Below are 14,638 nucleotides of genomic sequence, written 5' to 3' on the forward strand. Positions count from 1 at the left end.
ATCCTCTTCCTATGTTTTTGCCAATTGCTTTGTGATTTTTATCCATGCTCTTCCTATGTGTTTGCGAATTCCTATGTGATTTTTATCCATCCTCTTCCTATGTTTTTGCCAATTCCGATGTGATTTTTATCCATCCTCTTCCTATGTGTTTGCCAAGTCCTATGTGATTTTTATCCATGCTCTTCTTATGTTTTTGCCAATTCTTTTGTGATTTTTATCCATGCTCTTCCTATGTTTTTGCCAATTCCGATGTGATTTTTATCCATCCTCTTCCAATGTTTTTGCCAATTCCGATGTGATTTTTATCCATCCTCTTCCTATGTGTTTGCCAAGTCCTATGTGATTTTTATCCATCCTCTTCCTATGTTTTTGCCAATTCCTGTGTGATTTTTATCCATCCTCTTCTTATGTTTTTGCCAAGTCCTATGTGATTTTTATCCATCCTCTTCTTATGTTTTTGCCAATTCCTATGTGATTTTTATCCATCCTCTTCTTATGTTTTTGCCAATTCCTATGTGATTTTTATCCATCCTCTTCCTATGTTTTTGCCAATTCCTATGTGATTTTTATCCATGCTCTTCTTATGTTTTTGCCAATTCTTTTGTGATTTTTATCCATCCTCTTCTTATGTTTTTGCCAATTCCTCTGTGATTTTTATCCATGCTCTTCTTATGTTTTTGCCAATTCCTATGTGATTTTTATCCATCCTCCTCTTATGTTTTTGCCAATTCCTCTGTGATTTTTATCCATCCTCTTCTTATGTGTTTGCCAATTCCTGTGTGATTTTTATCCATCCTCTTCTTATGTTTTTGCCAATTCCTATGTGATTTTTATCCATCCTCCTCTTATGTTTTTGCCAATTCCTCTGTGATTTTTATCCATCCTCTTCTTATGTTTTTGCCAATTCCTATGTGATTTTTATCCATCCTCTTCTTATGATTTTGCCAATTCCTATGTGATTTTTATCCATCCTCTTCTTATGATTTTGCCAATTCCTGTGTGATTTTTATCCATCCTCTTCTTATGTTTTTGCCAATTCCTCTGTGATTTTTATCCATCCTCTTCTTATGTTTTTGCTAATTCCTTTGTGATTTTAATCCTTCCTCTTCTTATGATTTTGCCAATTCCTGTGTGATTTTTATCCATCCTCTTCTTATGATTTTGCCAATTCCTGTGTGATTTTTATCCATGCTCTTCCTATGTGTTTGCCAATTCCTGTGTGATTTTTATCCATGCTCTTCCTATGTGTTTGCCAAGTCCTCTGTGATTTTTATCCATCCTCTTCTTATGATTTTGCCAATTCCTGTGTGATTTTTATCCATCCTCTTCTTATGATTTTGCCAATTCCTGTGTGATTTTTATCCATCCTCTTCTTATGATTTTGCCAATTCCTGTGTGATTTTTATCCATCCTCTTCCTATGTGTTTGCCAAGTCCTCTGTGATTTTTATCCATCCTCTTCTTATGATTTTGCCAATTCCTGTGTGATTTTTATCCATGCTCTTCCTATGTGTTTGCCAATTCCTGTGTGATTTTTATCCATGCTCTTCCTATGTGTTTGCCAAGTCCTATGTGATTTTTATCCATGCTCTTCCTATGTCTTTGCCAATTCCTATGTGATTTTTATCCATCCTCTTCTTATGTTTTTGCCAATTCGTATGTGATTTTTGTCCATCCTCTTCCTATGTGTTTGCCAATTCCGATGTGATTTTTATCCATGCTCTTCCTCTGTGTTTGCCAATTCCTATGTGATTTGTATCCATGCTCTTCCTATGTGTTTGCCAAGTCCGATGTGATTTTTATCCATCCTCTTCCTATGTTTTTGCCAATTCCTGTATGATTTTTATCCATCCTCTTCCTATGTTTTTGCGAATTCCCATGTGATTTTTATCCATGCTCTTCCTCTGTGTTTGCCAATTCCTATGTGATTTGTATCCATGCTCTTCCTATGTGTTTGCCAAGTCCGATGTGATTTTTATCCATCCTCTTCCTATGTTTTTGCCAATTCCTGTATGATTTTTATCCATCCTCTTCCTATGTTTTTGCCAATTCCTATGTGATTTTTATCCATGCTCTTCCTATGTTTTTGCGAATTCCTATGTGATTTTTATCCATCCTCTTCCTATGTTTTTGCCAATTCCTATATGATTTTTATCCATGCTCTTCCTTTGTTTTTGCGAATTCCTATGTGATTTTTATCCATCCTCTTCCTATGTTTTTGCCAATTCCTATGTGATTTTTATCCATGCTCTTCCTATGTGTTTGCCAAGTCCGATGTGATTTTTACCCATGCTCTTCCTATGTTTTTGCCAAGTCCTATGTGATTTTTATCCATCCTCTTCCTATGTGTTTGCCAAGTCCTATGTGATTTTTATGTATGCTCTTCCTATGTGTTTGCCAATTCCTATGTGATTTTTATCCATCCTCTTCCTATGTTTTTACGAATTCCTATGTGATTGTTATCCATCCTCTTCCTATGTGATTTTTATCCATCCTCTTCTTATGTTTTTGCCAATTCCTATGTGATTTTTATCCATCCTCTTCCTATGTGTTTGCCAAGTCCAATGTGATTTTAATCCATGCTCTTCCTATGTGCTTGCCAATTCCTATGTGATTTTTATCCATCCTCTTCTTATGTTTTTGCCAATTCCTATGTGATTTTTATCCATGCTCTTCCTATGTGTTTGCCAATTCGTATGTGATTTTTATCCATCCTCTTCTTATGTTTTTGCCAATTCCTATGTGATTTTTATCCATCCTCTTCCTATGTGTTTGCCAAGTCCAATGTGATTTTAATCCATGCTCTTCCTATGTGCTTGCCAATTCCTATGTGATTTATATCCATCCTCTTCTTATGTTTTTGCCAATTCCTATGTGATTTTTATCCATGCTCTTCCTATGTGTTTGCCAATTCCTATGTGATTTTTATCCATCCTCTTCTTATGTTTTTGCCAATTCCTATGTGATTTTTATCCATGCTCTTCCTCTGTGTTTGCCAATTCCGATGTGATTTTTATCCATGCTCTTCCTATGTGTTTGCCAAGTCCGATGTGATTTTTATCCATGCTCTTCCTATATGTTTGCCAAGTCCTATGTGATTTTTATCCATGCTCTTCCTCTGTGTTTGCCAATTCCTATGTGATTTTTATCCATGCTCTTCCTATGTGTTTGCCAAGTCCTATGTGATTTTTATCCATGCTCTTCCTCTGTTTTTGCCAATTCCTATGTGATTTTTATCCATGCTCTTCCTCTGTGTTTGCCAATTCCTATGTGATTTTTATCGATGCTCTTCCTATGTGTTTGCCAAGTCCGATGTGATTTTTATCCATGCTCTTCCTATGTGTTTGCCAAGTCCGATGTGATTTTTATCCATGCTCTTCCTCTGTGTTTGCCAAGTCCTATGTGATTTTTATCCATGCTCTTCCTATGTGTTTGCCAAGTCCTATGTGATTTTTATCCATGCTCTTCCTATGTTTTTGCCAAGTCCTATGTGATTTTTATCCATGCTCTTCCTCTGTGTTTGCCAAGTCCTATGTGATTTTTATCCATGCTCTTCCTATGTGTTTGCCAAGTCCGATGTGATTTTTATCCATGCTTTTCCTATGTTTTTGCCAAGTCCTATGTGATTTTTACCCATGCTCTTCCTCTGTGTTTGCCAAGTCCTATGTGATTTTTATCCATGCTCTTCCTATGTGTTTCCCAATTCCGATGTGATTTTTATCCATCCTCTTCTTATGTGTTTGCCAATTCCTATGTGATTTTTATCGATGCTCTTCCTATGTGTTTGCCAATTCCTATGTGATTTTTATCCATCCTCTTCTTATGTTTTTGCCAAGTCCGATGTGATTTTTATCCATGCTCTTCCTCTGTGTTTGCCAATTCCTATGTGATTTTTATCGATGCTCTTCCTATGTGTTTGCCAAGTCCGATGTGATTTTTATCCATGCTCTTCCTATGTGTTTGCCAATTCCGATGTGATTTTTATCCATGGTCTTCCTATGTGTTTACCAATTCCTATGTGATTTTTATCCATCCTCTTCTTATGTTTTTGCCAAGTCCTTTGTGATTTTTATCCATGCTCTTCCTATGTGTTTGCCGATTCCTATGTGAGTTTTATCCATCCTCTTCTTATGTTTTTGCCAAGTCCGATGTGATTTTTATCGATGCTCTTCCTATGTGTTTGCCGATTCCTATGTGATTTTTATCCATCCTCTTCCTATGTGTTTGCCAATTCCTATGTGATTTTTATCCATCCTCTTCTTATGTTTTTGCCAAGTCCTTTGTGATTTTTATCCACCCTCTTCTTATGTTTTTGCCAATTCCTATGTGATTTTTATCCATGCTCTTCCTATGTGTTTGCCGATTCCTATGTGATTTTTATCCATCCTCTTCTTATGTTTTTGCCAATTCCTATGTGATTTTTATCCATGCTCTTCCTATGTGTTTGCCGATTCCTATGTGATTTTTATCCATCCTCTTCTTATGTTTTTGCCAATTCCTATGTGATTTTTATCCATGCTCTTCCTATGTGTTTGCCGATTCCTATGTGATTTTTATCCATCCTCTTCCTATGTGTTTGCCAATTCCTACGTGATTTTTATCCATGCTCTTCCTCTGTGTTTGCCAATTCCTATGTGATTTTTATCGATGCTCTTCCTATGTGTTTGCCGATTCCTATGTGATTTTTATCCATCCTCTTCTTATGTTTTTGCCAATTCCTATGTCATTTTTATCCATGCTCTTCCTATGTGTTTGACAAGTCCGATGTGATTTTTATCCATGCTCTTCCTATGTGTTTGCCAAGTCCGATGTGATTTTTATCCATGCTCTTCCTATGTGTTTGCCGATTCCTATGTGATTTTTATCCATCCTCTTCTTATGTTTTTGCCAATTCCTATGTGATTTTTATCCATGCTCTTCCTATTTGTTTGCCAATTCCTATGTGATTTTTATCCATGCTCTTCCTATGTGTTTGCCGATTCCTATGTGATTTTTATCCATCCTCTTCTTATGTTTTTGCCAATTCCTCTGTGATTTTTATCCATCCTCTTCTTTTGTTTTTGCCAATTCCTATGTGATTTTTATCCATGCTCTTCCTCTGTGTTTGCCAATTCCTATGTGATTTTTATCCATCCTCTTCTTATGTTTTTGCCAATTCCTCTGTGATTTTTATCCATCCTCTTCTTTTGTTTTTGCCAATTCCTATGTGATTTTTATCCATGCTCTTCCTATTTGTTTGCCAATTCCTATGTGATTTTTATCCATCCTCTTCTTATGTTTTTGCCAAGTCCTATGTGATTTTTATCCATGCTCTTCCTCTGTGTTTGCCAATTCCTATGTGATTTTTATCCATCCTCTTCTTATGTTTTTGCCAATTCCTCTGTGATTTTTATCGATCCTCTTCTTTTGTTTTTGCCAATTCCTATGTGATTTTTACCCATGCTCTTCCTCTGTGTTTGCCAATTCCTATGTGATTTTTATCCATGCTCTTCTTATGTTTTTGCCAATTCCTCTGTGATTTTTATCCATCCTCTTCTTTTGTTTTTGCCAATTCCTATGTGATTTTTATCCATCCTCTTCTTATGTTTTTGCCAATTCCTCTGTGATTTTTATCCATCCTCTTCTTTTGTTTTTGCCAATTCCTATGTGATTTTTATCCATGCTCTTCCTATTTGTTTGCCAATTCCTATGTGATTTTTATCCATCCTCTTCTTATGTTTTTGCCAAGTCCTTTGTGATTTTTATCCATCCTCTTCTTATGTTTTTGCCAATTCCTATGTGATTTTTATCCATGCTCTTCCTATGTGTTTGCCGATTCCTATGTGATTTTTATCCATGCTCTTCCTATTTGTTTGCCAATTCCTATGTGATTTTTATCCATGCTCTTCCTATGTTTTTGCCAATTGCTTTGTGATTCTTATCCATGCTCTTCCTCTGTTTTTGCCAATTCCTATGTGATTTTTATCCATGCTCTTCCTATTTGTTTGCCAATTCCTCTGTGATTTTTATCCATCCTCTTCCTCTGTGTTTGCCAATTCCTATATGATTTTTATCCATGCTCTTCCTATTTGTTTGCCAATTCCTATGTGATTTTTATCCATGCTCTTCCTATGTTTTTGCCAATTGCTTTGTGATTCTTATCCATGCTCTTCCTCTGTTTTTGCCAATTCCTATGTGATTTTTATCCATGCTCTTCCTATGTGTTTGCCAATTCCTATGTGATTTTTATCCATCCTCTTCCTATGTGTTTGCCGATTCCTATGTGATTTTTATCCATCCTCTTCTTATGTTTTTGCCAATTCCTATGTGATTTTTATCCATGCTCTTCCTATGTGTTTGCCAATTCCTATGTGATTTTTATCCATCCTCTTCCTATGTGTTTGCCGATTCCTATGTGATTTTTATCCATCCTCTTCTTATGTTTTTGCCAATTCCTATGTGATTTTTATCCATGCTCTTCCTATGTGTTTGCCAATTCCTATGTGATTTTTATCCATGCTCTTCCTATGTTTTTGCCAATTGCTTTGTGATTCTTATCCATGCTCTTCCTCTGTTTTTGCCAATTCCTATGTGATTTTTATCCATGCTCTTCTTATGTTTTTGCCAATTCCTATGTGATTTTTATCCATGCTCTTCCTATGTGTTTGCCGATTCCTATGTGATTTTTATCCATCCTCTTCTTATGTTTTTGCCAATTCCTATGTGATTTTTATCCATGCTCTTCCTATGTGTTTGCCGATTCCTATGTGATTTTTATCCATCCTCTTCTTATGTTTTTGCCAATTCCTATGTGATTTTTATCCATGCTCTTCCTATGTGTTTGCCGATTCCTATGTGATTTTTATCCATCCTCTTCCTATGTGTTTGCCAATTCCTACGTGATTTTTATCCATGCTCTTCCTCTGTGTTTGCCAATTCCTATGTGATTTTTATCGATGCTCTTCCTATGTGTTTGCCAATTCCTCTGTGATTTTTATCCATGCTCTTCCTATGTGTTTGCCGATTCCTATGTGATTTTTATCCATCCTCTTCTTATGTTTTTGCCAATTCCTATGTCATTTTTATCCATGCTCTTCCTATGTGTTTGACAAGTCCGATGTGATTTTTATCCATGCTCTTCCTATGTGTTTGCCAAGTCCGATGTGATTTTTATCCATGCTCTTCCTATGTGTTTGCCGATTCCTATGTGATTTTTATCCATCCTCTTCTTATGTTTTTGCCAATTCCTATGTGATTTTTATCCATGCTCTTCCTATGTGTTTGCCGATTCCTATGTGATTTTTATCCATCCTCTTCTTATGTTTTTGCCAATTCCTCTGTGATTTTTATCCATCCTCTTCTTTTGTTTTTGCCAATTCCTATGTGATTTTTATCCATGCTCTTCCTCTGTGTTTGCCAATTCCTATGTGATTTTTATCCATCCTCTTCTTATGTTTTTGCCAAGTCCTATGTGATTTTTATCCATGCTCTTCCTCTGTGTTTGCCAATTCCTATGTGATTTTTATCCATCCTCTTCTTATGTTTTTGCCAATTCCTCTGTGATTTTTATCCATCCTCTTCTTTTGTTTTTGCCAATTCCTATGTGATTTTTATCCATGCTCTTCCTATTTGTTTGCCAATTCCTATGTGATTTTTATCCATCCTCTTCTTATGTTTTTGCCAAGTCCTATGTGATTTTTATCCATGCTCTTCCTCTGTGTTTGCCAATTCCTATGTGATTTTTATCCATCCTCTTCTTATGTTTTTGCCAATTCCTCTGTGATTTTTATCGATCCTCTTCTTTTGTTTTTGCCAATTCCTATGTGATTTTTACCCATGCTCTTCCTCTGTGTTTGCCAATTCCTATGTGATTTTTATCCATGCTCTTCCTCTGTGTTTGCCGATTCCTATGTGATTTTTATCCATCCTCTTCTTATGTTTTTGCCAATTCCTCTGTGATTTTTATCCATCCTCTTCTTTTGTTTTTGCCAATTCCTATGTGATTTTTATCCATGCTCTTCCTCTGTGTTTGCCAATTCCTATGTGATTTTTATCCATCCTCTTCTTATGTTTTTGCCAATTCCTCTGTGATTTTTATCCATCCTCTTCTTTTGTTTTTGCCAATTCCTATGTGATTTTTATCCATGCTCTTCCTATTTGTTTGCCAATTCCTATGTGATTTTTATCCATCCTCTTCTTATGTTTTTGCCAAGTCCTTTGTGATTTTTATCCATCCTCTTCTTATGTTTTTGCCAATTCCTATGTGATTTTTATCCATGCTCTTCCTATTTGTTTGCCAATTCCTATGTGATTTTTATCCATGCTCTTCCTATGTTTTTGCCAATTGCTTTGTGATTCTTATCCATGCTCTTCCTCTGTTTTTGCCAATTCCTATGTGATTTTTATCCATGCTCTTCCTATTTGTTTGCCAATTCCTCTGTGATTTTTATCCATCCTCTTCCTCTGTGTTTGCCAATTCCTATATGATTTTTATCCATGCTCTTCCTATGTGTTTGCCGATTCCTATGTGATTTTTATCCATGCTCTTCCTATGTTTTTGCCAATTGCTTTGTGATTCTTATCCATGCTCTTCCTCTGTTTTTGCCAATTCCTATGTGATTTTTATCCATGCTCTTCCTATGTGTTTGCCAATTCCTATGTGATTTTTATCCATCCTCTTCCTATTTGTTTGCCAATTCCTCTGTGATTTTTATCCATCCTCTTCCTCTGTGTTTGCCAATTCCTATATGATTTTTATCCATGCTCTTCCTATTTGTTTGCCAATTCCTATGTGATTTTTATCCATGCTCTTCCTATGTTTTTGCCAATTGCTTTGTGATTCTTATCCATGCTCTTCCTCTGTTTTTGCCAATTCCTATGTGATTTTTATCCATGCTCTTCCTATGTGTTTGCCAATTCCTATGTGATTTTTATCCATGCTCTTCCTATGTGTTTGCCAATTCCTATGTGATTTTTATCCATCCTCTTCTTATGTTTTTGCCAATTCCTCTGTGATTTTTATCCATCCTCTTCTTTTGTTTTTGCCAATTCCTATGTGATTTTTATCCATGCTCTTCCTATGTGTTTGCCAATTCCTATGTGATTTTTATCCATGCTCTTCCTATTTGTTTGCCAATTCCTCTGTGATTTTTATCCATCCTCTTCCTCTGTGTTTGCCAACTCCTATATGATTTTTATCCATGCTCTTCCTATTTGTTTGCCAATTCCTCTGTGATTTTTATCCATCCTCTTCCTCTGTGTTTGCCAATTCCTATATGATTTTTATCCATGCTCTTCCTATGTTTTTGCCAATTGCTTTGTGATTTTTATCCATGCTCTTCCTCTGTTTTTGCCAATTCCTATGTGATTTTTATCCATGCTCTTCCTCTGTGTTTGCCAATTCCTATGTGATTTTTATCCATGCTCTTCCTATGTGTTTGCCAATTCCTATGTGATTTTTATCCATCCTCTTCTTATGTTTTTGCCAAGTCCTATGTGATTTTTATCCATCCTCTTCTTATGTTTTTGCCTATTCCTATGTGATTTTTATCCATCCTCTTCTTATGTTTTTGCCAATTCCGATGTGATTTTTATCCATCCTCTTCTTATGTTTTTGCCAATTCCGATGTGATTTTTATCCATGCTCTTCCTATGTGTTTGCCAAGTCCGATGTGATTTTTATCCATGCTCTTCCTATGTGTTTGCCAAGTCCGATGTGATTTTTATCCATGCTCTTCCTATGTGTTTGCCAATTCCTATATGATTTTTATCCATCCTCTTCTTATGTTTTTGCCTATTCCTATGTGATTTTTATCCATCCTCTTCTTATGTTTTTGCCAATTCCGATGTGATTTTTATCCATGCTCTTCCTATGTGTTTGCCAAGTCCGATGTGATTTTTATCCATGCTCTTCCTATGTGTTTGCCAATTCCGATGTGATTTTTACCCATGCTCTTCCTATGTGTTTGCCAATTCCGATGTGATTTTTACCCATGCTCTTCCTATGTTTTTGCCAATTCCGATGTGATTTTTACCCATGCTCTTCCTCTGTTTTTGCCAATTCCGATGTGATTTTTATCCATCCTCTCCTTCTGTTTTTTTGCCAATTCCTATGTGATTTTTATCCATGCTCTTCCTCTGTTTTTGCCAATTCCGATGTGATTTTTATCCATGCTCTTCCTATGTGTTTGCCAAGTCCTATGTGATTTTTATCCATCCTCTCCCTCTGTTTTTTGCCAATTCCTATGTGATTTTTATCCATGCTCTTCCTATGTGTTTGCCAAGTCCTATGTGATTTTTATCCATCCTCTTCCTCTGTTTTTGCCAATTCCTATGTGATTTTTATCCATCCTCTTCCTCTGTTTTTGCCAATTCCTATGTGATTTTTATCCATGCTCTTCCTATGTGTTTGCCAATTCCGATGTGATTTTTATCCATGCTCTTCGTCTGTTTTTGCCAATTCCGATGTGATTTTTATCCATGCTCTTCCTCTGTGTTTGCCAAGTCCAATGTGATTTTTATCCATGCTCTTCCTATGTGTTTGCCAATTCCGATGTGATTTTTATCCATGCTCTTCGTCTGTTTTTGCCAATTCCGATGTGATTTTTATCCATGCTCTTCCTCTGTTTTTGCCAATTCCGGTGATTTTTATCCATCCTCTCCTTCTGTTTTTTTGCCAATTCCGATGTGATTTTTATCCATGCTCTTCCTCTGTTTTTGCCAATTCCGATGTGATTTTTATCCATGCTCTTCCTATGTGTTTGCCAAGTCCTATGTGATTTTTATCCATCCTCTCCCTCTGTTTTTTGCCAATTCCTATGTGATTTTTATCCATGCTCTTCCTATGTGTTTGCCAAGTCCTATGTGATTTTTATCCATCCTCTTCCTCTGTTTTTGCCAATTCCTATGTGATTTTTATCCATCCTCTTCCTCTGTTTTTGCCAATTCCTATGTGATTTTTATCCATGCTCTTCCTATGTGTTTGCCAATTCCGATGTGATTTTTACCCATGCTCTTCCTCTGTGTTTGCCAAGTCCAATGTGATTTTTATCCATGCTCTTCCTATGTGTTTGCCAATTCCGATGTGATTTTTACCCATGCTCTTCCTCTGTGTTTGCCAATTCCTATGTGATTTTTACCCATGCTCTTCCTATGTGTTTGCCAATTCCGATGTGATTTTTATCCATGCTCTTCGTCTGTTTTTGCCAATTCCTATGTGATTTTTATCCATGCTCTTCCTATGTTTTTGCCAATTCCGATGTGATTTTTATCCATCCTCTTCCTGTTTGTTTGCCAATTCCTATGTGATTTTTATCCATGCTCTTCCTATGTTTTTGCCAATTCCTATGTGATTTTTATCCATCCTCTTCCTGTTTGTTTGCCAAGTCCTATGTGATTTTTATCCATGCTCTTCCTATGTTTTTGCCAATTCCTATGTGATTTTTATCCATGCTCTTCCTATGTGTTTGCCAATTCCTATATGATTTTTATCCATGCTCTTCCTGTTTGTTTGCCAATTCCGATGTGATTTTTATCCATCCTCTTCCTGTTTGTTTGCCAATTCCTATGTGATTTTTATCCATGCTCTTCCTATGTTTTTGCCAATTCCTATGTGATTTTTATCCATCCTCTTCCTGTTTGTTTGCCAAGTCCTATGTGATTTTTATCCATGCTCTTCCTATGTTTTTGCCAATTCCTATGTGATTTTTATCCATGCTCTTCCTATGTGTTTGCCAATTCCTATGTGATTTTTATCCATGCTCTTCCTATGTGTTTGCCAAGTCTGATGTGATTTTTATCCATGCTCTTCCTATGTGTTTGCCAAGTCCGATGTGATTTTTATCCATGCTCTTCCTATGTGTTTGCCAAGTCCGATGTGATTTTTATCCATGCTCTTCCTATGTTTTTGCCAATTCCGATGTGATTTTTATCCATGCTCTTCCTATGTGTTTGCCAATTCCTATGTGATTTTTACCCATGCTCTTCCTATGTTTTTGCCAATTCCTATGTGATTTTTATCCATGCTCTTCCTATGTGTTTGCCAATTCCGATGTGATTTTTACCCATGCTCTTCCTCTGTGTTTGCCAATTCCTATGTGATTTTTACCCATGCTCTTCCTATGTGTTTGCCAATTCCGATGTGATTTTTATCCATGCTCTTCGTCTGTTTTTGCCAATTCCTATGTGATTTTTATCCATGCTCTTCCTATGTTTTTGCCAATTCCGATGTGATTTTTATCCATCCTCTTCCTGTTTGTTTGCCAATTCCTATGTGATTTTTATCCATGCTCTTCCTATGTTTTTGCCAATTCCTATGTGATTTTTATCCATCCTCTTCCTGTTTGTTTGCCAAGTCCTATGTGATTTTTATCCATGCTCTTCCTATGTTTTTGCCAATTCCTATGTGATTTTTATCCATCCTCTTCCTATGTTTTTGCCAATTCCTGTGAGATTTTTATCCATTCTCTTCCCATGTGTTTGCCAATTCCTATGTGATTTTTATCCATGCTCTTCCTATGTGTTTGCCAAGTCTGATGTGATTTTTATCCATGCTCTTCCTATGTGTTTGCCAAGTCCGATGTGATTTTTATCCATGCTCTTCCTATGTGTTTGCCAAGTCCGATGTGATTTTTATCCATGCTCTTCCTATGTTTTTGCCAATTCCGATGTGATTTTTATCCATGCTCTTCCTATGTGTTTGCCAATTCCTATGTGATTTTTACCCATGCTCTTCCTATGTTTTTGCCAATTCCTATGTGATTTTTACCCATGCTCTTCCTATGTGTTTGCCAAGTCCTATGTGATTTTTATCCGTGCTCTTCCTATGTGTTTGCCAAGTCCGATGTGATTTTTATCCATGCTCTTCCTATGTGTTTGCCAAGTCCGATGTGATTTTTATCCATGCTCTTCCTCTGTGTTTGCCAAGTCCTATGTGATTTTTATCCATGCTCTTCCTATGTGTTTGCCAAGTCCTATGTGATTTTTATCCATGCTCTTCCTATGTTTTTGCCAAGTCCTATGTGATTTTTATCCATGCTCTTCCTCTGTGTTTGCCAAGTCCTATGTGATTTTTATCCATGCTCTTCCTATGTGTTTGCCAAGTCCGATGTGATTTTTATCCATGCTTTTCCTATGTTTTTGCCAAGTCCTATGTGATTTTTACCCATGCTCTTCCTCTGTGTTTGCCAAGTCCTATGTGATTTTTATCCATGCTCTTCCTATGTGTTTCCCAATTCCGATGTGATTTTTATCCATGCTCTTCCTATGTGTTTCCCAATTCCGATGTGATTTTTATCCATGCTTTTCCTATGTTTTTGCCAAGTCCTATGTGATTTTTACCCATGCTCTTCCTCTGTGTTTGCCAAGTCCTATGTGATTTTTATCCATGCTCTTCCTATGTGTTTGCCAAGTCCGATGTGATTTTTATCCATGCTCTTCCTCTGTGTTTGCCAAGTCCTATGTGATTTTTATCCATGCTCTTCCTATGTGTTTGCCAAGTCCTATGTGATTTTTATCCATGCTCTTCCTATGTTTTTGCCAAGTCCTATGTGATTTTTATCCATGCTCTTCCTCTGTGTTTGCCAAGTCCTATGTGATTTTTATCCATGCTCTTCCTATGTGTTTGCCAAGTCCGATGTGATTTTTATGCATGCTTTTCCTATGTTTTTGCCAAGTCCTATGTGATTTTTACCCATGCTCTTCCTCTGTGTTTGCCAAGTCCTATGTGATTTTTATCCATGCTCTTCCTATGTGTTTCCCAATTCCGATGTGATTTTTATCCATGCTCTTCCTATGTTTTTGCCAAGTCCTACGTGATTTTTACCCATGCTCTTCCTCTGTGTTTGCCAAGTCCGATGTGATTTTTATCCATGCTCTTCCTATGTGTTTGCCAAGTCCAATGTGATTTTTATGCATGCTCTTCCTATGTTTTTGCCAAGTCCTACGTGATTTTTACCCATGCTCTTCTTCTGTTTGCCAATTCCTCTGTGATTTTTTTCCATCCTCTTCCTCTGTGTTTGCCAATTCCTATGTGATTTTTATCCATGCTCTTCCTCTGTGTTTGCCAATTCCTATGTGATTTTTATCCATGCTCTTCCTATGTGTTTGCCAAGTCCGATGTGATTTTTATCCATGCTCTTCCTCTGTGTTTGCCAAGTCCTATGTGATTTTTATCCATGCTCTTCCTATGTGTTTGCCAAGTCCTATGTGATTTTTATCCATGCTCTTCCTATGTTTTTGCCAAGTCCTATGTGATTTTTATCCATGCTCTTCCTCTGTGTTTGCCAAGTCCTATGTGATTTTTATCCATGCTCTTCCTCTGTGTTTGCCAAGTCCGATGTGATTTTTATCCATGCTCTTCCTATGTGTTTGCCAAGTCCAATGTGATTTTTATGCATGCTCTTCCTATGTTTTTGCCAAGTCCTACGTGATTTTTACCCATGCTCTTCTTCTGTTTGCCAATTCCTATGTGATTTTTATGCATGCTCTTCCTATGTTTTTGCCAAGTCCTACGTGATTTTTACCCATGCTCTTCCTCTGTTTGCCAATTCCTATGTTATTTTTATGCATGCTCTTCCTATGTTTTTGCCAAGTCCTACGTGATTTTTACCCATGCTCTTCCTCTGTTTGCCAATTCCTATGTGATTTTTATGCATGCTCTT

This window comes from Myxine glutinosa, chromosome 8 (genome assembly GCF_964187855.1).
Source record: "Myxine glutinosa chromosome 8, kmMyxGlut1.1, whole genome shotgun sequence".
Lineage (NCBI taxonomy): Eukaryota > Metazoa > Chordata > Myxini > Myxiniformes > Myxinidae > Myxine > Myxine glutinosa.